This window comes from Rhinolophus sinicus, chromosome 17, assembly GCF_057876585.1.
Source record: "Rhinolophus sinicus isolate RSI-liver-muscle chromosome 17, RSI-T2T, whole genome shotgun sequence".
Taxonomy (NCBI): domain Eukaryota; kingdom Metazoa; phylum Chordata; class Mammalia; order Chiroptera; family Rhinolophidae; genus Rhinolophus; species Rhinolophus sinicus.
In genome coordinates this window covers 64,068,990-64,091,737 of record NC_142517.1, presented here as the reverse complement: position 1 = coordinate 64,091,737, position 22,748 = coordinate 64,068,990, and the positions used below count along the sequence as shown (strand labels likewise).

The 22,748-nt window shown below is 41.9% G+C and overlaps 2 protein-coding genes across 3 annotated transcripts in view; both read left to right on the top strand.

Moving 5' to 3' along the window:
* The window catches only part of CFAP91 (cilia and flagella associated protein 91), a 58,098-nt gene extending 57,562 nt beyond the window's left edge, over positions 1-536 (top strand). The window contains exon 18 of the mRNA XM_019729664.3: positions 85-536. The gene's annotated coding sequence lies outside the window, so the exon portion shown is untranslated. The remainder of the gene's footprint in view (positions 1-84) is intronic.
* Positions 537-9,752: 9,216 nt separating this feature from the next.
* The window catches only part of NR1I2 (nuclear receptor subfamily 1 group I member 2), a 28,672-nt gene continuing 15,676 nt past the window's right edge, over positions 9,753-22,748 (top strand). The window contains exon 1 of one of the 2 annotated variants that reach the window (XM_019729657.3): positions 9,753-10,049. The gene's annotated coding sequence lies outside the window, so the exon portion shown is untranslated. The remainder of the gene's footprint in view (positions 10,050-22,748) is intronic. The other variant, XM_019729656.3, reaches the window with a different exon arrangement.

The following is a 22,748-nucleotide window of genomic DNA, read 5'->3' as shown; positions in this document are numbered from 1 at the left end:
TTTTGGATGTATTGATCTGATAATGATTGTTTCTAAAAAGATGACATAGTCATAACCATTTGTGTTTTTTTTTTTTTTTTACAGATTATGATCTTTTTTTTTAAAGAAGCTGTACAAATCATCATAAAGAATTCCAGTAGTCTCTGCTTCTCCCACGATGTGCACCTCTTATAGGCTTGTCAATGTGTCATGAGGAAAGAGATTTCTGTTTCTTAAACTCCCGATACTTTAAAATGATTTTCAGTAATAATAATAATCAAATGAAGGAGGTTTATTCTCTTTAGTGTTTTCTAAGTGCTCTACTTCAAGAGAAAGTTTTGTCATGTCTCATTTCAACATTTATTGACTACGAGGCTATGCTAGCTATGGAATCAAACAAAAAGCAATGTTATTGGATATTTCTTGAGCAGTTTTAGTTTGCTATTCATAGCACATTAACATTATCTACTAAGGTTGTAAATATGCATATCCCATGACCCAGCATTTCATCTCCTAGATACATACCCAATAAAAATGCATGAGTATGTATACGAAAAGGCATGTTCATAGTAGTATTTTTCATGATAGCCCCCAAACTGGAAATCGAAATATCCATCTACATTGGAATGGAAAAATAAATTTTAGCATATCAATGCAGTGGCACATCAACTCACCAGTGAGCTTTACCTTTAAGAAGAGGGTGATGCTGGAGGGCAGTCTGCCCATCCTGTGTGTTGACAAGAATCATTGCTGAATGGATCCTTCCTCATTTAAAGATTAGTAAATAGGAAAAACAATAAACAAAAGTATGAACAACAAATTAACATGAGACCAATGTAAAGAATTTACAAAAGATAATGTACGTTGCTCTGAAAATGTATATTACCTCACTATAGGAAGCAAGAAAAGCTTCAGAAAGTATCTGCTTGGTGTTTTTAATAGAAGACAGAAAAGAAATGGCCTCTAAGAAACTGAAGCAGGGAATAATAAGAACAGACAGAGGCCAAAAACCAGACAGATGCTGGCTGAAAAGAAAAGCTAAGCTGGCTAACATGAAAAGAAATACACAAAAAGATTAAAAATACAGTGACATTCATTTGGGTGCAGGTAAAAGAACAGAAATCTCACAGCAGAGAATAAAATTCGTATGCTGCTGACAATGTGTTAAGTCACCTAGTATAGGATGGGAAGGAAAGAGCAAAAAGATGAAAATGACAAAGAGGTTAGCTCTGGATGACCAATCCTATGAGCAATAGGAGTTTGGGGTATTTTTGTAAGTTTCTTGTTTTAAAGATTTTTATTAAAATACAGCCAACAAAATATTATATTAGTTTCAGGTGTACATTTATTAAACATTTATATACCTAAAGAAGTGATCACCATGATAAGTTCAGCAACCATCTGACACTGTACCACGCTATCACAGTATTATTGACTATATTCCCAATGCGATGCATTACATCCTTATGACTTACTTGTTTTATACCTGAAAATTTTACCTCTTATTCCCCTGTACCTTCCTTCCCTTTTTACATTTTTCAATTACAGTTGACATTCAATATTATTTTATATTAATTTCAGGTGTATAACATAGTGGTTAGACATTTAAGAAGTGATCCCCCTGACTAGTTTAGTACCCACCTGGCACTATACATAGTTATTACAATATTATCGACTGTATTCCCTGTGCTTTACATTACATCCCGGTGAATATTTTGTAACTGCCAATTTGTACTTCTCTTTCCCTTTTGCATCTCCCTAACCCCCTTCTCATCTGGGGAACCAGCAAAATGTTCTCTATATCTATGAATTTGTTTCTGTTTTGTTTGTTTCTTTATTTTGTTCTTTAGATTCCACATATAAGCAAAATCACATTGCATCTGTCTTTCTCTGTCTGACATACTCCACTCAGCACAATACCCTCCAGCTCCATCCAGGCCACCGCAGATGGAAAGAGCCCATTCCCTTCCCTGGCCAAGCAATATTCCATTGTATATATGTACTTCCTCCTCTTTATCCATTCATCCATCAATGGACCCAGGTTGCCCTTGTAAACACGGCTGCAGTGAACATGTGGATGCACACATCCCCTTGAAGTAGTGTTTGGGCTTTCTTCGGATAAATACCCAGAAGAGGGATTACTGGGTCCTTCTTTGTCTCTTGTTATAGCCTTTGTTTTAACGTCTATTTTGACTGATATAAGTATTGCTGCCCTAGATTTTTTTATTGTTGTTGTTTCCATTTTCATGAAATTTCCTTTTCCATCCTTTTACTTTCAGTCTGTGTCTTTTAATCTGAAGTGAGTCTCTTGTAGGCAGCATATGTAAGGGTCTTGTTTTCTTATTCATTCAACCACTCTATCTTTTGATTGGAGCATTTAATCCATTTACATTTAAAGTAATTGCTGATAGATACATAGTTATTGACATTTTTTCATTCATATTTTTTATCTTTTTTTTTTTTTTTTCCATCTTGAAGAAGTTCCTCTAAGACTTCTTGTAATACTGGTTTGTGGTGATGAACTCCTTAGCTTTTCCCTGTCTGGGAAGCTCTTTTATCTGTCCTTCAATTTTAAATGATAGCTTTGCTGGGTAGAGTAACCTTGGTCGTAGTTCCTCGCTTTTCATCACTTTGAATATTTTCTGCCAATCCCTTCTGGCCTGCAAAGTTTCTATTGAGAAATCAGCTGATGTTCTAAAGGGAGCTCCCTTGTAGGTAACTAACTGCTTTTCTCTTGCTGCTTTTAAGATTCTTTCTTTGTCTTTAGCCTTTGGCATTTTAATTATGATGTGTCTTGGTGTGGGCCTCTTTGGGTTCATCTTGTTTAGGACTCTCTGCTCTTCCTGGGCTTGTATGTCTATTTCCACTAGGTTAGGGAAGCTTACTGTCATTATTTCTTCAAATAGGTTTTCAGTTCCTTGCTCTCTCTCCTCTTTCTGGTATCCCTGTGATGTGAGTGTTGATGCGCTTGATACTGTCCCAGAGGCCCCTTAAACTATCCTTATTCTTTTGGCCTTATGTAGTAGGTGTGCTGTGGGGCCCACTGTTGCAGTCTTCTTGGTCACCTGAGCCGTGTGCTCCAGGTGTGTCCCTTGTGTGGGTTGTGTGTGCCCTCCTGTTGTAATTGAGCCCTGTTGCTTTCTTCACGGCAGTGGAAGCAATTGACCCTCGAGCTGATTGGTTGTGAGGACTGGCTGTGACTACAGTGGAGGAGCTGTGGTGCAGAGGCTGACCCTGTGGAGCAGGATTCACTTTAGCAGGGCTCCAGTGCCTGCCCAGTCTGCCCTTTGGGTGTGTCCTTTCCCAGAAGTGGCTGAGTGATGCTCTGGCTTGGTCTAAAGCTGGCCACTGGGCATTCCAGCCCCAGGGTCCACTGGAAGGGGCCCCACCACAGGCCAAATGTAGCTGCAGCCTGTGCCCTGCCTGGGGCCACCTGGCATGAACCACAAAGCACTCAGCAGATGGCTGCCACTGGTGCTGGGCTTGGAGGTGCCTCAGGAGGCCAAGCCGTGAATGAGGCTGGCTCTCGCTAATGTCAGGCTTAGGGATATTCAGCAAGAGGTACAGGACACACTGAAGCCAGATGCTGCTTGTCTGGGTTTTGTGAACCTTTGAGAGATTTTAGGAAAGGCCACAACATGAATGAAAACAGGTTCTTTGTATGGAGAAGCCACTGGAGTGGCTTGGGTGTGCCCAAAAGTTGGATTGGGCAGGGCCTCAGGGAATCACCAGGGCAGGGCAATTGATGGAGACTCAAATATGGCAGCCACCTGTGTCTGCACGCTAGGAGGCGGAAGGGCTCAACAAAGAAACTGGCTTCTGCCAGCTCTGCCATCTGGGATAAAGCTGCCCATCCAGCCCTCATTCTGAGGCCAGACAACTCAGTTCCTTCCCGTAAGTCCCTGGTGCCTTTGGAGCTGCTGCCTCAGCGCTGGAGCTCAGAGCAAGTGAGTCCATCAGTGTGTGGGCCCTTTAAGAGGAGTGCTTGGGAGTCCAGCCTCTCTCTGTCTCACTCAGCCAAAATCTTTGTTGCCTCTCACAGCCAGAAGTTATGGGGACTTCTCTGCCCAGCACTGGAACCCTGGGCTGAGGAGTCTGGTGTAGGACTGGGACCCCTCGCTCCTCAAGGGGGACCTCCACAGTTGAGATAGCTCTCCCAGTTTTTTAATGGTTACAAGCAAGTGTGGACCAGTTCATTTCGTGTCTCCTCACCTGCCAGTCTTGAGGTGGCTTCTTCTGTATGTCCGTAGTTGTAGGGCCTTGGTTCAGCTAGACTTCAGGTGATTCTCAATGATGGTTGTTCTGTACTTTAGTTGTAATTTTGATGTTGTTGGGAGAAGAAGCAGGCATTTACCTACTCTGCCATCTTAACCGGAAATACACAACAGGAATGCTTAAAGAAGAAACCAAAACAAGTAAAATAGAAACAATAATCAAAGTTATAATAAAAAATTTTCTGAGCTGAAAAAAATATATGATGATGCAAACTTGAAAGGGTTTACCTTGTCCTAGGAAAACTAAAGTTGGGCAACTTAGTTTTCTTGATGATCACTGACTGACAGAAAAGTATTGCACAAGTAAGGAGGCAATTGAATTTTGTTTTATTCCTTTCAAAATGCTAACCTGAAGTAGGAAAAGGTTGTATTATTTACTGGTGAAGTAAAAAATCAGGACCACAAAATGAGAAGTGAGTTAGGAATGATGGAATGGAAGGAAAGAGGAGTCATGCTGTACAGCAGAGAACAGCAGACTTTTTCTGTAAAGAGCCAGAAAGCAACTATTTTAGGCTTTGCAGGCCAGACGGTCTCTGTTGCAGCTACTCAACTTTGCTGTTGTAGGGTGAGAAGAGCCATGAATAACAAATAAATGAATGAATGTAGCTGTGTTCCAATAAAATTTTGTTTACAAAAACTGGCAGCAGACAGCAGTTGGCCCATGGGCTATAGTTTGCCCATCCCTGCTATATAGCAATGAACTAAAGTTAACCTCAATACCTACTTTGAAGAAGGATTTTAAATGTCTTCTATAGAGAACATATAATGAAACTTAGAGTATTTTCTAAAAAATTTTATCCTTATGTAGTCTTCAAAAAAAAGCTTTGTATTTAGACAAAAAGGAAACTACAAAGTACTACAGAATTCCCATTAGCTAATTGAAGTTTACCAGGAGAGGAAAAAAATTTTCTGGTACTGGCTACCTTCTAATTATAATAGCTTAAATTTAAACACTTCAACTTTAATAACCTTTGCCATTGAAAATAAAACACCTTGAGTGATGAGCAAAATTTATGTTTAAAGCCATGTTATCATGGCAAGTAGAGCCACATAGTGGATTGAGACTAAACTATTGATAATACAGTCAAAAGCAGTACAAAATCACAATAAACTGATTCCTGAGATAGAAAACGGTTTTCATGGATGCATAATCAGATATCATGAACCCTTGTGCCAGTTAACAAAGGCATAGCTTCAAAATGCTTAAGAACAGGCAAGGTGAAATCCAAGGAAGACATGTGTAGTGGGAGTAAAGGATCTCTTTGGGATGAGAAACTGTTAGTACAAAATTGTTGGAGATTCCAAATTCCTGAAGTGCAGACATCCCAGACAAATATTTTATATTAAAGCCTGCGTATATTTTAGTTCAGGGGAAGCTCCCATTACTAACTCTCATTCCCCTCCTTAATTCTGGATTACGGTACCCGCTTGGGAGTAGAGTTGCATCTACTCAGAAAACTTGGAGTATTTTTATGCAGCAAGCCGCATGGAGGCCCATAGACCCAGTTACCAGCAGAATGGAGAACACCAGTGAGCACATGAGTGACAGCGAATGGCCTCCAACTGTGGAACAAAGCCAAGCTAGCAGCCTAGAAGTGCAGCAGCACGGAGGCTATAAGAGCAGGCGCTGGAGCCAGATGGTCCGGATTGAAATCCCAGGCCAATGACACTGTGTCCTCCCACGAGTTACTTAACCTCACTAATTTTATCATCTATAGATCTATATATCACCATAATAAAAACAATTTAAAGACATAAATTATACTTCATAAAAATGTAAAAATAAAATTAATAAATTAAAAATAATAGTACCTGGCAATTTTAAATACTAGAATGAATTTCTTCAATTCCTACTTTAGGGAATAGTGTTACAGCTCATTTTACAGAGACAAAACAGGTCTAAGCAACTGACTGGCTGAGGTTGACTGGCTAAGCAACCTCAATTGTAAATATGATCAGTATTTGGTTATCTATCCATGGAATAGGCACAGTTTTTCCAGGAGATGAGCCAACTGCTGGGTCAAAGGTGTTCTCCATCTGACCCCTAAATTTACATTTCATTCAAGAGTCTCATGCAATATTGTGGAGCAAAGGAATTTAACAGCTACAGCTATGAGCGAAGGTAATGATCATATTATTATCTATACGTTATAGTGTTTTATCAAAAATATGAAATTCCAAATTCTTAGTTTTTAGATAATTCCATATTTATTAAAACCCAATTATCTCTTTGCTATCAAAATATAATTTATCTCATCATGACATTTGCCATCATCATGTGTTTAAATTTTACAAATTAAAATTTAAGAGGTTTTACTCATTTAAGAGTTAATTCATTTAAAAATAAACTAATAGTAAGCATGGGTTTCATTTAATGGTAGCATAAGCAGCAGGGAAGTTTCTCTCAAGGCGGTTGTGAGCTGATTTTTTTTCTCCTTTTCAATAAAAGCAGGACACTAATTAAAGCAGTGTTAGGAAAGACCATCTTTAAAAGAATGATTGAACCAACCTGAGCAGCCACCCAATGAATTTGGTACAAGGTGGTATATAAAGACAGGTAAGGCCCTCTGCCCTAAGGGAGACGTAACCTACTGGGGAGTAAGACACAGGTATCACATTCCGCAGTATAATTAAAATAGAAAGTGTTTCAAGAGTCTGAGGAGAGACAGATTGGGGATCCAAATACCACAGGTAGGTTTGATGGGGTCCTGAAGCAATTATAGGATCTGGGATAGCAGAAGCTCAATTGTAGTAGCTCCCTCAATTATTGGAACCTGCCATTTCTAGGATGGGAAAATTCTTGTCACTGCTTCCATTTGTGATAAAACGGGACCACTTCCAAAGACAAGGTTTCTATTCCTCATCTTCTTGGACAGCTTTCTACTGACTCCACCCAAGAACAAAAGGGAAAGGCTTCCTTCAAGGTCACCTCATGGGACCGGGGCTTCACCTTCATATGCTGCCCTGACCCCTTTTCCAGGCATACCTGAGCCTAGAGGATTCCTAAGAGATTTTGAGAAAGACCACCTGACTGGTTGAGAAACATCTGTTTTCCTCAGGGTCTGTCTGAATTTATTCCATTGTTAGTGCATCACTCCTTTTGTCGACTCGGTTCTTTTTAAACGGAAATATTCCTTGGAGGGAGGTAAAACATGAAATGAATTCCTATTAAGGAAACTCTATGCTTATCAGAACTTTTCTCTTATGAGTGGCTTGGGAGCAACACATTTCAGGTTGCTGCAATAGACAAATCGTGAAAGGACTCAAGTTTCTCCCATTTCCCAGCTGTGCTTGAGGTTGACCCAGACCCTCATCCGGGGGCATCAGTATGCTGTCCGTAATAACTGCAGGGTATTTTCCAGGTGTTTTCTTACCTCAGAGCCATGCCTAATGTTAAAACTGCCCTTATGGACTCCAGAGGCCTGGCAGTCCTAAAGCCTTCTGGTCCATGACACCGCACAGCAGAGGACAGGGAATCCAGAAGATTCCTGCAAAAACCTGAGAATATTTTCTTTGTCTTAGTGACTTAATAACCTGTTCTTAGTTCCGTGTTTCTGCTGTAAATAATTCACCATTTTTATAAGAGAGATAAGGCCAGGCCTTTGTGCGCCAGGAGAGATTTGAGAGATGACGAAAGCTGTGTATTTTACCCATAACCCAAGGACTTCTGGCAAGCTGCCCTCCCTGAGCTTGCCTTTTTTTCCTGGACATAGAAATGCCTGTCTTTACAAAAACGCCTACCTTTTTCTTTTTTAAGACTTTTTTTTTTTTTTTTTTGTAAGAACAATTTTAGGTTCACAGCAAAATTGAGAGGAAGGTATAGAGATTCCATATGTTCCCTGCCCTCACACCCACCCCAGGCATAGCTCCCTCATTATCAGCATCTCCCTCCAAAGTGGTACCTGTGTTATAATTGATGAACCCACACCGACACATTATAATCACCCAAAGTTCGTAGTTTATGTTACAGTTCACTCTTAGTGTTATATAATTTATGGGCTGGGAAAAATGTATAATGACATGTATCTACCATTATAACATCATGCAAGAATATTTTCACTGTCCTAAAAATTTTCTATGCTCCCAGAAAGGCCTATTTTTAGTCTTAGAAACAAAAGTTTCCTGGGGTGAGTTCCTAACCCTCTTCAGTCTTTCCACCTCCTGTGACTGTGGTCATGGCCTTCTGCTCATAGCTTCCAGGGTCCTAAAGGTGCCACCAGGACCCTCAGATAGTCCCCAGGGAACACTGGACAGGCTGCTTCCACTGGGACCTGAATCCAGTATTTCATTTATTCTAGGTCTTCCCTGCCAAAGGCCCAAGCCAACCTCCCAACCAGTATGGTTTATAATCCAGTGCCTCCAGCCCTAGCAGAATTCCTTGTGGACAGTCAGAAAGTTGACTGAAAGAAAGAAGGCCCAGGACCTTGGGTCCCGCTCACCACTGCTGGCAGTGAGCTGTGTGGACTGTCTTATTTTCTGTATTTGGTTGGGAAGAGCAAGCAAGCAACCACTTGAGAAATGTTGACCCTAGGAAATTCCAGACTTAAATGTTCCTCACCCCCTGGTAGAGGCAAATTAAGTGGAAGAGAAGAAGCCAATTTAATTAAAAAACAAAAAATCAGACTTGCTTTTTTCCTCAGGAGGGCTGGATTCAGATATGTAATTCAAAATAAAAACAGCTTAAATCAGGAAATAAGTGTAAGGAAGTCCAAATTTTCACATGAAGATCGCTGTGATTTTTGGAAATCCCTGGTTTTCTTCCCTTCCTGTCTAATTGGTGAGTCTCCCTCTCCCATTTCCCCATGTGGCTGATGACCCTGTTTGCTGTTGTCTGAAGTATGGCTAGTCCACTGCCCCCATCTGTCATAAAGCATCCTTTACAACAAAGCAAGTAGAAGAAATATATCCTGCGAAACCTACTGCTTTTGTCCTTTGTCTATTTTTTTCCCTTAGGATCTAGAACAGCCATCCGCAGCTACTGCTGGGGAACACGAAGGATCAGGCTAAGGAGTGAGGAGCTGCTGGCTCCTGGCAGGGCCTGGAAGAGGAAAGAACCCTTAGAACCTTTCCCCGAGGTCCATTCTCCTTGTTCCTGGTCAGCCAGCTGCCCTGAGGTGGAGCCACAGGTCACACGCCTGTGAACCGAGCTCAGTCCCCTCATCTCACACTCTCCCAACTCCTCTGTGCCTGTTTTTCTGTTACATAAACATGTGGGCCTCACAGAATCCAATACTTGACTGGCTTTCACATCAAGTAACACTATCCAGGCAGGTGGCTTAGACAAAGGAAAAAAGCTGAAAGATCTAAATTTAAATTAAGTTTGCCCCAGTGGCTAAAATACAGAGACCATCAGAAGCATGAAATTTGCTCAGAACTAATGAGACAAAGCAGATACTAGCAACATTCCTCCCCTTCTGTGTTTTTCAGTGAAGCCGTCTGAGAGAAAAAAGTGGGGGCACATAATAAGAGTAAATACGGTAATCTGTTCATTTGCTCACTGGAGTGCTGGACTTGGGACTTAGGAGTGCCAGATGGGGCCACTTAGAGAAGACATCTGACCTGGCCTGAAATGTAGGTGAGAGACAAGATTGGCTCATATCCTGGGGAATAATAACCTATTCTAAGACGAGGAAGAGGAAGCACTGCCTCAGGCTCTGCCTACAAGGGAAGTGTTCACCTTCAAAGGCCAGTGCCTAAGCTAATGGGGGGCTTGATGTTCTGATTGATCCTTTGTTCCTGATTGTTCAAAGTGGACCCCAAAGGAGAAGTCACAGCAAAGAATTTATCACTCAGCAGGTATGGATTTTCTTTCTTTCTCTTTTGCTGGGGGCAGACTGCCCCCCCCCCCCCCAGCTCCATGCAAAAGAAGTGAGGGAACACAGTCTCTTATGTTTGAGGTCAGCATTACAGGGGTTGTGTGTCATGTTGGCCTGTCGCTCTCCACAATTTCAGGCTGGAAGAAACCATGAAGACAGTCACTTCCTATTGAGTCCCAGTAATGATGCTCTCTGATCCTGTACCTGCCTCCTCGAGAAAGAGTCACAGTGGAAACCTCAGTCCCATAGGAGCCGCCATGAGTTGTACATACAATCAGCCCCTCTCTGTTGCAGAGCTGGAGTCTCCTGACTGTGGGAGCTGGGAACGACTCAGCCCTGGCTCCTCTCTGCCTGCTGGGTTTGCGTTAGCAGCCCCTGGAACCAGGGCTAAGAGACAGCAGCGTGACAGTCACAGCGCCTCACCACCTCAGAGAGGGGACCCTCAGAGGCCCTGCCACCCCTGGGGCTGAGTTGGCTTTGGACGAGTGAGTTTTCTACCCCTAGCTGCGAGGGGAGTCACCTCATCCCCCAGAACTGAGCTCTGCCCTTGTGCTCCCCACTGCAGAGCCCAGCTTGGCTGAGGCTGTGGCCAGAGGCTTTGCTGTCAGGCAACTCCACATCGCATCGGATGGTCAGGAGTCACCTCTGAGGTCACTGAACCTTGACTCAGTGAATCAGCCATGGCAGGTGCCATCCCCCGCCACATGCATGGTTGTGCAACTCTGCTGCTGAGAAAGTCAATGGTCACCAACGAGATGGCCATGGTGACTGGATTATCTCCACTGGGATGAGTGTTTGGTCTCTAATGATATGACCAGAGTTTAAAACATTCTAAGCAAGGCCCCAGAAGCTACTACTTATTTAATTATTTGGTTAATAGGAAAGATAATTTTTCCATCTACCAAAAATACTTACTTAAAATACTTTAGTTATATAACTAAATAATACAAATAAATATAATAATGTAAAATAAAAATAAAATAAGTAAAATAGTATTAAATATTTAGTAAATAAATACCTTTTAAAAACTTTAGTTATATATAAACAGTCTAAACCAGGGGTTACAAACTATGGCTCACAGGCCAGTTCTGAGCCCGCAGCTATTTTTTGTAAATAAAGTTTTATTGGAACACAGTTTCTTTAAAGTTTTGTTGGAATACATAATGCTCATTCATTATGTATTATCTATAGCTGCTTTTGCTCTACAACAGTGGAATTGAGTAGTTGCAAAAGAGACAGTGTAGCTCCCAAAGCCTAAAATATTATCTTTCTGGCTCTTTACAGAAAAAGTTTGCCAACTCCTAGTCTCAAGTTATCAGCTTGTTCCTCAATTATTATGGAATAAACATAATGGACAATCATAAAACTAAACTATTGTTAGCAGGTAATAGCTTTTTAAAATTACAAATGATTACTTGCTCCTTATAAAATGAAAAAGGAGTATAGCTAAAGCTAAATTCTTCTTGAGCCATCCTGCCAATGCTAATAACCTCTTCCCCAGAAGTAACTACTCTAACCAGCTTGATGTATTTATTGCCAGATGGTCTCCTTGGCATTTATACCTACATATATGTACTAATAAACTATTTGTTGTCGTTCTGTTTTTCCACTCAACAAACTTTCCATATGTGTATTCCATATGGAGACTTTCCAGATCTCTATATGTCTCCACCTCATTAATTTTAACTGCCACATAGTATTCCACAGAGTACAATTCTTGTATTTATAGCCATTTCTTTTTTGATAGATATGTAAACTGTTTCTAAATTTCCACTCTTACCAAAATTCTACAATGACCTTCACTGTATATGTCTCCTTGTGCCCATGTGCAGGTATTTTACCAGAGGACATACTGAGAAGTTGAATTGCTATGTCATAGAATATGTGCATTTTAATTTTTGATACTGTCACATCGCCCTGCACAATGTCTGTACCAATGTATACTCCCACCAGCAGGGAGCAATCGTTAGTGCTCCTTCACACCTGATGCTTGCTATTCATTAAACATTTTATTACTTTTCCCATTGGTTAAGTGAAAATAGTAACCCATTTTAAAAATTATTTAAATTTCCCTGATTACTAATGTATTCGATTTCCATAGCACCCATAACAAAATACCAGAGACTGGATGGCTTCAACGATAGACATTTATTTTCTTACAATTCTGGAGGCTAAAAGTCCAAGATCAAAGTGTCAGCAGGTTTAGTTTCTCCTGAGGGCTCTCTCCTTGGCTTACAGGTGGCTGTCTTCTCCCTGTGTCCTCACATGGCCTTTATCCTGTGTGAGTTCATTCCTGATGTCTCTGTGCTCCAATTTCCTCATCTTACAAGGACACTAGTCATATTGAATTAGGGGCCACCCAAACGACCCTATTGGATGTTAATTACCTCTTTAAAGGCCCTATCTCCAAATATAGTCACATTCTGAGGTACTGGGGGACACAAGTCAACCTATAACAACTAGTGAGGTGAACCATCTTTTTATTCAATTCTTGGCCATCTTTTAATATAATTCTTCTTAATTGCTTAGTTATATTGTTAACTCCTTTTATATAGGGATTTTTTTTCTACTAGTAGTAGTCTAATATTTATTTATGATGCTAATTCTTTGATATACGTATAATAAATATTCTAAGTCTGTAATTTCGTTTTTTAACTTTGTTTGCATGATGTTTTTAGTCAACAGAAGTATTTACTATTATTGTCCTGCTATCATTATTTTGATGTAGTTGAAGTTACTAATTTTCTCCTTTATGGATTTTGCTCTTTGGGTCTTATTTTAAAAAGCCTTCTCAACCTCCAAGTTTATGATGATATTTTGGCATACTTTCTTCTAATTCTTTCATTATTTTAAAAATAGTTATTTGGTCCACCTGGAATTTATTTCTATGAATTATTCCAAGAGCATTTATTGAAAAGTCTGTTCTTTCCCTTTTCATTTGAAACGTCACTTCTATCATGTACTAAATTCTCATTTTTACATGTCTGTTGCTGGGTACTCTACTCTTTGTATTCATTTTCTATTCCTGAGCCAATTTCCATTGTAGCTTTACTGTTTTTAATTGATTTTTATTGATATATAGAAAGTCTATTTTATGTTTTGATATTTTGGTCACCTTACTGAATTTTCTTAATAGTTGTAGAAGTTTATCAGTTGATTCCTTTGGAATTTTTTGGTAAACAATGTTATATATGTACAACAAAAGTTTTGTTCCTTCTTTTCTAATCTTTACACAGCCTAATATACATATTTGCTCTTATTTCCTTTTCTTGGCCTTCCAGCGCAATGCTGAGTAATAGCCATGAGAGAGGAAAGTCTCAGGGCTGAGGTATAGTCGTGTGGGTTGTGCACTGCACGGTTCTAAGGGGTACCATTCAGATTTAGACGTCGTAGGTAGTCTTCTCATGTTCCTGATTTTAATCCATTTTTATTACATGCTGTAAGCTCATATTTCTTGAAGACTCCTCTGAGGATTCTTTGAGGCTTGGGATTGTGCTCTAGTTACACCCTGGGCAGGACATAGAACTATGTGTGGGGCTGTTCTTGCATACAGGGGCGTTCTAGGTGGTGTGATATGAAGGGGACTGAGAAGTGTTCCCTGCCACCCAGTACCTGCTCATCCATCTGCCATACCTCTTGAACTTCTGTGAAACATTGAAATAACAAACTGAATATCCAACTGACAATTAAGATAAAGAGATACATATGAACAATTCTCCTGGGTTTCTGTGAATTCCAAACACAGAGTCAAACTATAAAAGCATAGGCAATAAGAGGAATCTACACATGCATGTAAGAGACAGGCAGTTAAATCAGAGGTCTTTGCACCCTGTTAAATATTGGAAGAGGGTATGCAGTGTACTTTTGACTTGGGCTGACGCCAGCTCTCACTAATGATCCATGTCTAGGAATGAACCTTCTGACCTCTTGGATCTGATGACTGCGTCCTGGGAAACACAAAGGCCAATTTTCATGGATGGCCACCTGAAGATAGCAGCAGACCGCTCATATGTGAATTCATACAATGTGATTGTTGCTACCTGAGTTCCCTCTGGGTGGCCGGCCCATGCCAGGGCCAAGAAGGGGAGGGTAGATTTTTGTTCACAATATTAGATCCATCAAAAAAAAATTAAATATATGATCTCATTTTATTCCCGTGAGCTTTGTGACAAAAATGAATTTACATAGTGTATCTACTTGCACTACAGGAAGAATCAGAATAAAGGGAAAAGAAGTTCTATCACTTATTGCCTTTCTGACACATGTCAAAGCCCCAATTTCCTCATTTGTGAAAGGGATAACAAGACCTGCCCTGCCCTGCTTAACTGGGGATAGACCTGCTCTGTTCATCTCACAGGCACCTTCACAGGAGATGATGATTTTGAAATCATTTTGTAAACATCGAAACCTGTGTAATGTGAGTTAATAAATTAACCAAACTTCTCCCTTCATTGAACAAAGCCAACAGTTTTATAAGCTTCACTGTTGACTTGTTAGAATTTCAATTCTTATATAATTTCCTTTTACCTGCTTTTTCCCCTTCATCTTCTGCCCAGTTCTGCTACACACACACACACACACACACACACACACACGTATGTGTATATAGATATACACATATATACACTCATAAGACATACAGACATAAAAAAGCAGGATTATTTTACATATATAAAATATACATATATGTATCTAGGTATATATATATATATATATATATATATATATATATATATATATATAAAATCCTGTTTTTTCCAATAATTTCTATCCCTAAGATCATGATTTTTTTTTACCATTTTCCCTCTTTCACTTAGACTCTGCCCACTCTGTCCTTATTGCCCTCTCTTTCCTTCCCATAATCTCTGTGATCTGGTCCCAAAACCTTTGCTTTGACTCATTTGAAGATGAAATGTTATTGTATCGCTTCCACACACCCTTTTCCTGGGAAGGGGCTGTTTCTCTCACCCCTAAATGTATATTGAATAAATAACAATTTATGATGCCAGTCTTTTCACAAGCTTGTTTGATCAGTGTGGGGACAGAGTCCCAGAGAGCAGTTTCCAGGCTCTCAGCCTCACGTGGAAAGGTGCTGGCTTGGGTAGTAAATTGCCATCTGCTGTGACTAGTGGCCACAGCTAGTTACCGGTTAGCTATTAGCCACAGATATAACTGCCGTAGCTACGCTAGGGGTTTGGTTGGTTGGGAGAGAAGTGGTTGGTGGATTGCAGATTGTGTTGATCCTACTTCCTGTGTCTCGCCTGGCCACCAGCGAGATTGGGGTGCAGGAAGACCCCTCGTTGGGGTACTGGTGGATGTTTGCTTTTGTGTCTCGACCAGCTGCCCTCGAGAATATAGTAATATGACTCCACTGTCTATGGCTCTGTTGTTGTTCCTTTTTGGCCTCACCTTATCCTGCGTTCTTGTGCGGGGAGCGGGAGCTGAGACCCTGCATGACAATCACTTTCTCTGTTTTTCAGAACCTCCAGATGTTTTTCTTGCCGTAGCCTCCTTGCCATTTGGTCATCTTCTCCCTCATGTCTTTTTTGTTTACACGGCTGGTTTTCCATCTGGGTTAGTTGGATTTCTAGATCCTTGTTACTCCAAGTGTGCGCTGCAGACCACAGTTCTTTCTTTCTTTCTTTTTTTTTTTTTTTTTAAAGATAAGCCTGTAATTTTTTTTTTTTTTAAGATTTTATTGGGGAAGGGGAACAGGACTTTATTGGGGAAAAGTGTGTACTTCCAGGCCTTTTTTCCAAGTCAAGTTGTTGTTCGTTCAATCTCACTTGTGGAGGGTGCCGTTCAGTTTCAAGTTGTTGTCCTTTCAGTCTTAGTTGTGGAGGGCGCAGCTCAGCTCCAGGTCCAGTTGCCTGCTAGTTGCAGGGGGCGCAGCCCACCATCCCTTGTGGCAGTCGAACCGGCAACCTTGTGGTTGAGAGGACGCACTCCAACCAACTGAGCCATCCGGGAGCTCAATGGCAGCTCAGCTCAAGGTGCCATGTTCAATCTTAGTTGCAGGGGGAGCTGCACACCATCCCTTGAGGGACTTGAGGAGTCTACCGGCAACCTTGTGGTTGAGAGCCCACTGGCCCATGTGGGAATCGAACTGGCAGCCTTCGGAGTTAGGAGCACAGAGCTCTAACCGCCTGAGCCACCGGGTTGGCCCTGCAGACCACAGTTTTACATCTGTCAGAAAGGCAGGAGGTCTCAGGCCCACCCCAGGGCTTGGATTGGAATGTGCATTTTCACCAGCTCCCCAGGTGCTTCGTATGCACAGTAAAGTTGGAGAATCACTATCTTAGCTTATAAGTGTGAGCAACAGGTGACCTTAAGCAGTGGGGATTCTGAAACAGACGTGGGCGAGAAGGGAGGCAGCAGTCATAACTGCCACAGACCCAGGCCTCACAGAGATTCAGATATGGTTCAAAAACTAAGGTCATTGTAACCGCTATATACTATGTCAGAGGGATAGTAGATTGGGGGAGGAGGGTTATTCTTTTGTGAGGGGTATAAATATCTAACTATCACATTGTTTTGTACAGCTGAAACTAAAAACAAATGAAACAAAACAAAAACACCGAGGGTCATTATGGATCAAATGCAGCTTAATTGACCTGGTCATCTTTTTACTCCGCACTGTAGTGCTTTTAATTACTGTTGCTTGTTCTCTGTCTCATAGCTTCTGTTTCCTCATAGCTCTCCTGGTTCCATGTCCTGCCTTCTCTCTGTTGGTATAAGGGCCACCTATACAAGGCCAGACTGAGTCACGTGGACACTCACATGAGTCATATTTTGGTTCCCCTTGGAACGTTCTTTAAATAGTAGACCAACATTTATTTAGTGACAAGTGATGTTATGGTTTTTAATTGTAGTAAAATATACATAACAAAAAATTTATCATCTTAAGCATTTTTAAATGTTCAATTCAGTAATGTTACTTGTATTTACATTGTTGTGCAGCTGATTTCCAGACCTTTCACATCTTGTAAAACTGAAACTCTATACCCATTAAACAACTCCCTATTCCTCCCTCCCACAGACCCTGGCAAGCACCTTTTCTTTTCTTTTCTTTTTTTTTTTTACTTTGTTGAGGAATAATTGCAACTATAATTGTATATATGTAAAGGGTACACATCATGACTTGATATACATGTACATTGTAGAATGATTACCAGGGTCATGATAATTAACACATCCTTCGCCTCACACAGTGAACTCATGTGTGTGTGCGTGCGCGTGTGCGTTGAGAATGCTTAAGATTTACTTTTAGCAACTTTCAAGTATCTAACACTGTATTATGCACTATAGGTATCTTGCTGTGCATTGCCAGTATTCTACGTTCTGTTTGAGTTTGGCTATTCTAGATAGCTCATGTAAGTGAAATCATATAATATTTATCTTTTTGTGACTGGCCTATTTCAGTTAGCAGAATGTCCTGGAGGTTCATCCATGGTGTAGCTGGTGTCAGAATTACCCTTCTTTGCAAGGCTGAAAGTATTTCATTATATGTACCACGATATAATGGTGACCAACAGCACGGCACCACTGCACCCCCATTGACTAAACTGAGAGCTTGATGAAATTTCTCCCACCCTAGCAGGGAAGAGTCTGCTGTTGGCTGGTGGGTCAGCGCCTAGGTCAGCGAGGGAGCCAAACTAGTGTGGAAGTGGAGACTACTGGTGCCTCACCAGGAACCCTCCTTCCGTCTATGATGTTAGAGCATCACTTAGTGAGCAAAGGGCAGCACAGAGCCCTGAATAACAGATGAGGTTTGTGTGCTCACAAGCGGGGGAGGGTCGTGAGGAAGAGGGGTGACCCCCTGAACCGTTACACTGGGAACTTAACAAATCTGCCTTGGGAAGTGCCACAATTCTCTTCTGTTCACACAGTCAACTCTTTCGCCCTTGCTTATGGCTACGAGATGGCAGCTTGTCTGCCTTGCTCTCCAGTATTCTTTTCTGGCCTCAGCATTACCCAGCAGCCCCTCTGCTTTTCTCCATAAGGAAAACACCCATCACCAGTGGTTTCTCTGTGTCCTCAATCTTTATCACTTAATGCTGCCTCCCCTCCCACCGTCTGTGCTGCTGGCCAAGGCTGGTCCCTCACTTTTGCTTGAACTTCTTTCACTCTGCTCTCGCCAATTTCTAAGCGAAAATCCCCTATTCTCCCCTCCTTAGTTTTCTCTCTCTCTGTTTCTCTACTATATCCCAACACCTTGACAAGGACTTCTCTCCTGCTCATCATTCCTCTTCTAACATTTTGCTTTTCCTGCTCTAGTGAGTATTTCCCCCTTCTCTCTACCTCTCTGCTAACCTTTGCAACCTAACAGGCATCATTTTGAACCTCTTACGGGGCGTTTTCTCCTTTCTTGCACGTGAAGACAACCACTTTCCACGTCTCTGATTTCTGACCCGTTGGCCTGGGTTACCCAGAGCACCACTCACCCATGTTCTCACACACAGTCTCTAAATATTTGACTCCAAAGGTTACCAGTTGATTGCTTCCCACACCTTCCCTTTTCGTCCTTCCCTTTCACATGTTCCTTGTGCAGGGGGAGGAGTGTACATATTCACTCATTTTTCTGATTTTTTTTCTAGTTTGTAGTCATGATCAGCCATCTAGCCTGTGTCATTGAGTCATCTCAGGTCATTTACACATTCACGCTGAGTGTGCTGTGTCTCACAGCTTGATCCCCATTGACCAGGAAACCTCAAGTCTGCGGACCTGAAGCAGGGTCTCATTCATCCTTATTTCGGAACCTGAAATTGCTTCGAGTCCTCTCCCAGCACCATGGCAGCAGCACTTTGCAAGCGTCCTTGTGGGAGCCTCCTGTAACCCATTGTCCTCTGCTGGTGCCAGCCCACCATGGGGTTCCATCTAGTTCTCATCTGTCAGCGCTGTCTCTGCAGTTCTTTCCTTGCTCCCCTTTTCAGCCCTTTGTCCTCTTTCAACATCTGTGCTACTCTGCTGTCCCCCATCCCCCTCCGACCCCCATTCCTTGCCTCTTTTCTTCTTCCCGGGGATCCTTGCTCCTCCTAGAGCAGAAATGGGATTTATGTTTTCTTTAGAATTTCCCTCCGCACCACTCTCCTTCCTTTCTTTCTCCCCAAGTCCAAATGTGTCTCCCCTGAAGTGCATGCTCTTCACCACTGGGGGGTCCCCCCGGCTGGCTTCTGCGTGCCCCTGCCTCCACACTTCCTCCTCTCCCCTCACTTCTTGCCCTGTCAGATCTGCCCTTATGGCAACATCCCCCCTGATCCCTTGAGGGCTCTCTGCTCGTCCTCTTCATGCCCAACGCCACGTTGGCCTCTTCAGCAGCTTCCATTTTCTTTCTGAGAATCCTAAGCACCAGAGAAGTTGGTGAGTAGAGCGAGTTAGTCCAAGGTCAGTGACAGGGGATGGGTCTTCTTAACAATAAGAGTAGGACAGTGCTCATTGCATCTCCAGCCTCAGGGAGCAAACAACAAAGTCCTCTGACTGCCAGGAGACTGTGGGACAGCTGTGTCCTCTTTGGTCACAATTAGTATTTCCACGGGTATATGTGTCCATTCATGGAAGCCCTCCCTCCTCCCTAATTTAATAGGGAATTTGGGGCACTTAGCAAAGGAAATCACTGCATACCTGGAAAGGCCACTGCTGCCCCCACACACGACTGAGCCTTCAGCAATTTTAGCGATTTGCTAGGCAGCACCCTGTGAGACCATCTGAATGTGTGGCCCATCCCATAACTCTTCAGAGGTCTCTTGTGAGTAAGGCAAGCTGGTATTTTTAAGAGCTTAGTAAAAGGCCTGACTAGTGGGAAACAAAAGAAAAAGCCTCCAACATAAATGACTAAAATCCGAAGGCTGAGAGCCACTGAATCTGCAGAAAACAGGCACCCCTCAGCCCCAGAAAACTGCAGGTCCTTTTAGACACATGGTCAGCCACTTACATGAACCTCTCCTCAGAAAGCCAAGGATGTGGAATACAGATGGGGCCTCTTGGCAACTGGTCAAGATCCAGTGGATGGGCATCACGACCTTGAATATTTCTCTGACATGAAAGAGAGGACCCTCAGCCCTTCAGAGGGCATGGGACAAGATGCCTTTGGGTGTGGCAGGAGTGGCAGCCAGGTTCCTTGGTCCCTTCTGCTATCAGCAGCATTGAGACGGCGAGAACTGAGGATCTTAGCGAATCACTTTCTGCCCAAGAACAGAGAGCTACATCAAAGGAACCACATGCCTTGGAGGACTCTGTTTGCAATGCACTGCCTAGGAAAATGTTGCATAGAAATGAAGGAAGTTTAATAAATGCCTCACTCATTCAGAAACAAATCCTGTGAAGGATGGGCATAACTTTGAATTAAGAACACAGGTTTAGGAGTCAGACTGATCTGGATTTAAATTCTGTTTCCACCTCCTACTAGGTAAGGAGGTGATCACCCACCCAGAGAAGGGGTGGGATGTGTGTGCTCCGCGCAGCAAGACTCTGTCTTGTAAAAACACTACATTCACTAATTTATAATTCTTTCATTGGTGGCTCCTCCTTGCTGAGAATATATCCTATCTTCGGTATTCAGCCTATGTACTGGATTTTACAATTAATTATTTTTGCAAAGGCCTCACTGAAGGATTTCACTTTCATAGAATACGGGAGGCAATCATGTCGGCCCTCTGCTGGCGGGCTGGCTTGCTCACATCCCCACGCCTCGGGTAAACGCAGCTGGTTTCCACTGAATCTGCAGGTCTAATCGGTCTTATTAAATTCACATGAAAGAAAGAGCTGGCTGGCACATACCAGTCTCCTGTCACTGTCAGTTCCCTGCCCACCGGGCACCGTTCTACAAGGAGGACTGATGTGAGTGTGGAATAGGGTCAGGACTCCAGGGGCCGGCTGGCACGCCCAACCCATCTGAGTCCAGATCTCTTTCTAACAAAGCTCCAAGCGTTCCGTTTCCATTACCTCTTGCCATGTTATCAGGCCTCTCCCAAACTGACTGGGTTAAACCAACCACCATTTGGTTTTCTGTGTGTTGACAGGGCTCAGCTGGGAGTTCTGTTCCACATGGTATCAGCTGGATGCTTACCTGGGCTGGGATGTGCAAAAGGCCTTGCTCACATGTCTGGAGCTTGGTGGGGACGGCGGGAAGCCTGGGGCAGCTCGGTCCCTCTCATCAATGTCATCTCAGGGTTCTCCCTCTTCACATGGCCTCACTGCATGGGCACTCCAGCAGGGTAGCCAGAATTTCATTTTTTTATAATTAAAGTTTATTGGGGTGACAACTGTTAGCAAAGTTACATAGATTTCAGGTGTACAATTCTATTTTACATCATTTATAAATCACAAATCACATAATGTGTTCACCACCCAGAGTCAGTTCTCTGTCCATCACCATACATTTGATCCCCTTTTACCCTCATCTACCACCCCTCACCCTCGGTAACCACTAAACTATTTTCTATGTCTATGAGTTTTTGTTTCTCATTTGTTTGTCTTGTTCTTTTGTTGTTTTTGGTTTATATACCACATATCAGTGAAATCATATGGGTCTCTGCTTTTCCTGTCTGACTTATTTCACTTAGCATTATAATCTCAAGATCCAACCATGTTGTCACAAATGTTCCTATATCGTCTTTTATTACCGCTGAATAGTATTCCATTGTGTATATATACCACAACTTCTTTATCCATTCATCTATCGAAGGACATTTTGGTTGTTTCCATGTCTTGGCCACCGTAAATAAAGCTGCAATGAATATTGGAGCACACGTGTCTTTATGGATAAATGTTTTCAGATTTTTTGGGTAGATACCCAAATAAGAGAGGGATTGCTGGGTCATACGGTAATTCTATTCATAATTTTTTGAGGAATCTCCACACTGCCTTCCATAGCATCTGCACCAGTCTGCATTCCCACCAACAGTGTATGAGGGTTCCTTTTTCTCCACAGCCTCTCCAACACATGTTACTATTTGTCTTATTGATGATAGCCATTCTAACTGGGGTGAGGTGATATCTCATTGTGGTTTTGATTTGCATTTCTCTGATGATTAGTGATGTTGAGCATTTTTTCATATGTCTATTTGCCATTTGTATGTACTCTTTGGAGAAATGTCTCTTCAGGTATTCTGCCCATTTTTCAATTGGGTCAGTTTTTTTGTTGTTGTTGAGTTGCATGAGTTCCTTGTATATTTCGGATATTAGCCCCTTATCGGAGGCACTGTTTGCAAAAATCTTCTCCCATTCAGTTGGTTGCCTCTTTATTTTGTTGATGGTTTCTTTTGCTGTGCAGAAGCTTTTAAGTTTAATAAAGTCCCATTGATTTATTTTAGCTTTTACTTCCATTGCCTTTGGAGTCAAATTCCTAAAATGCTCTTTGAACCCAAGGTCCATAAGTTTAGTAACTATGTTTTCTTCTATGCAGTTTATTGTTTCAGGTCTTATGCTTGATTCTTTGATCCATTTTGAATTAATTTTGGCACATGGCAACAGATAGCAATTCAGTTTCATTCTTTTGCATGTGGCTTTCCAATTCTCCCAGCACCATTTATTGAAGAGGCTGTCTTTTCTCCATTGTATGTTTTTGGCTTCTTTGTCAAAAATTATCTATCCATATTTATGTGGTTTTATTTCTGAGTTTTCAATTCTATTCCATTGGTCTCCGTGTCTGTTTTTCTGCCAATACCATGCTGTTTTGATT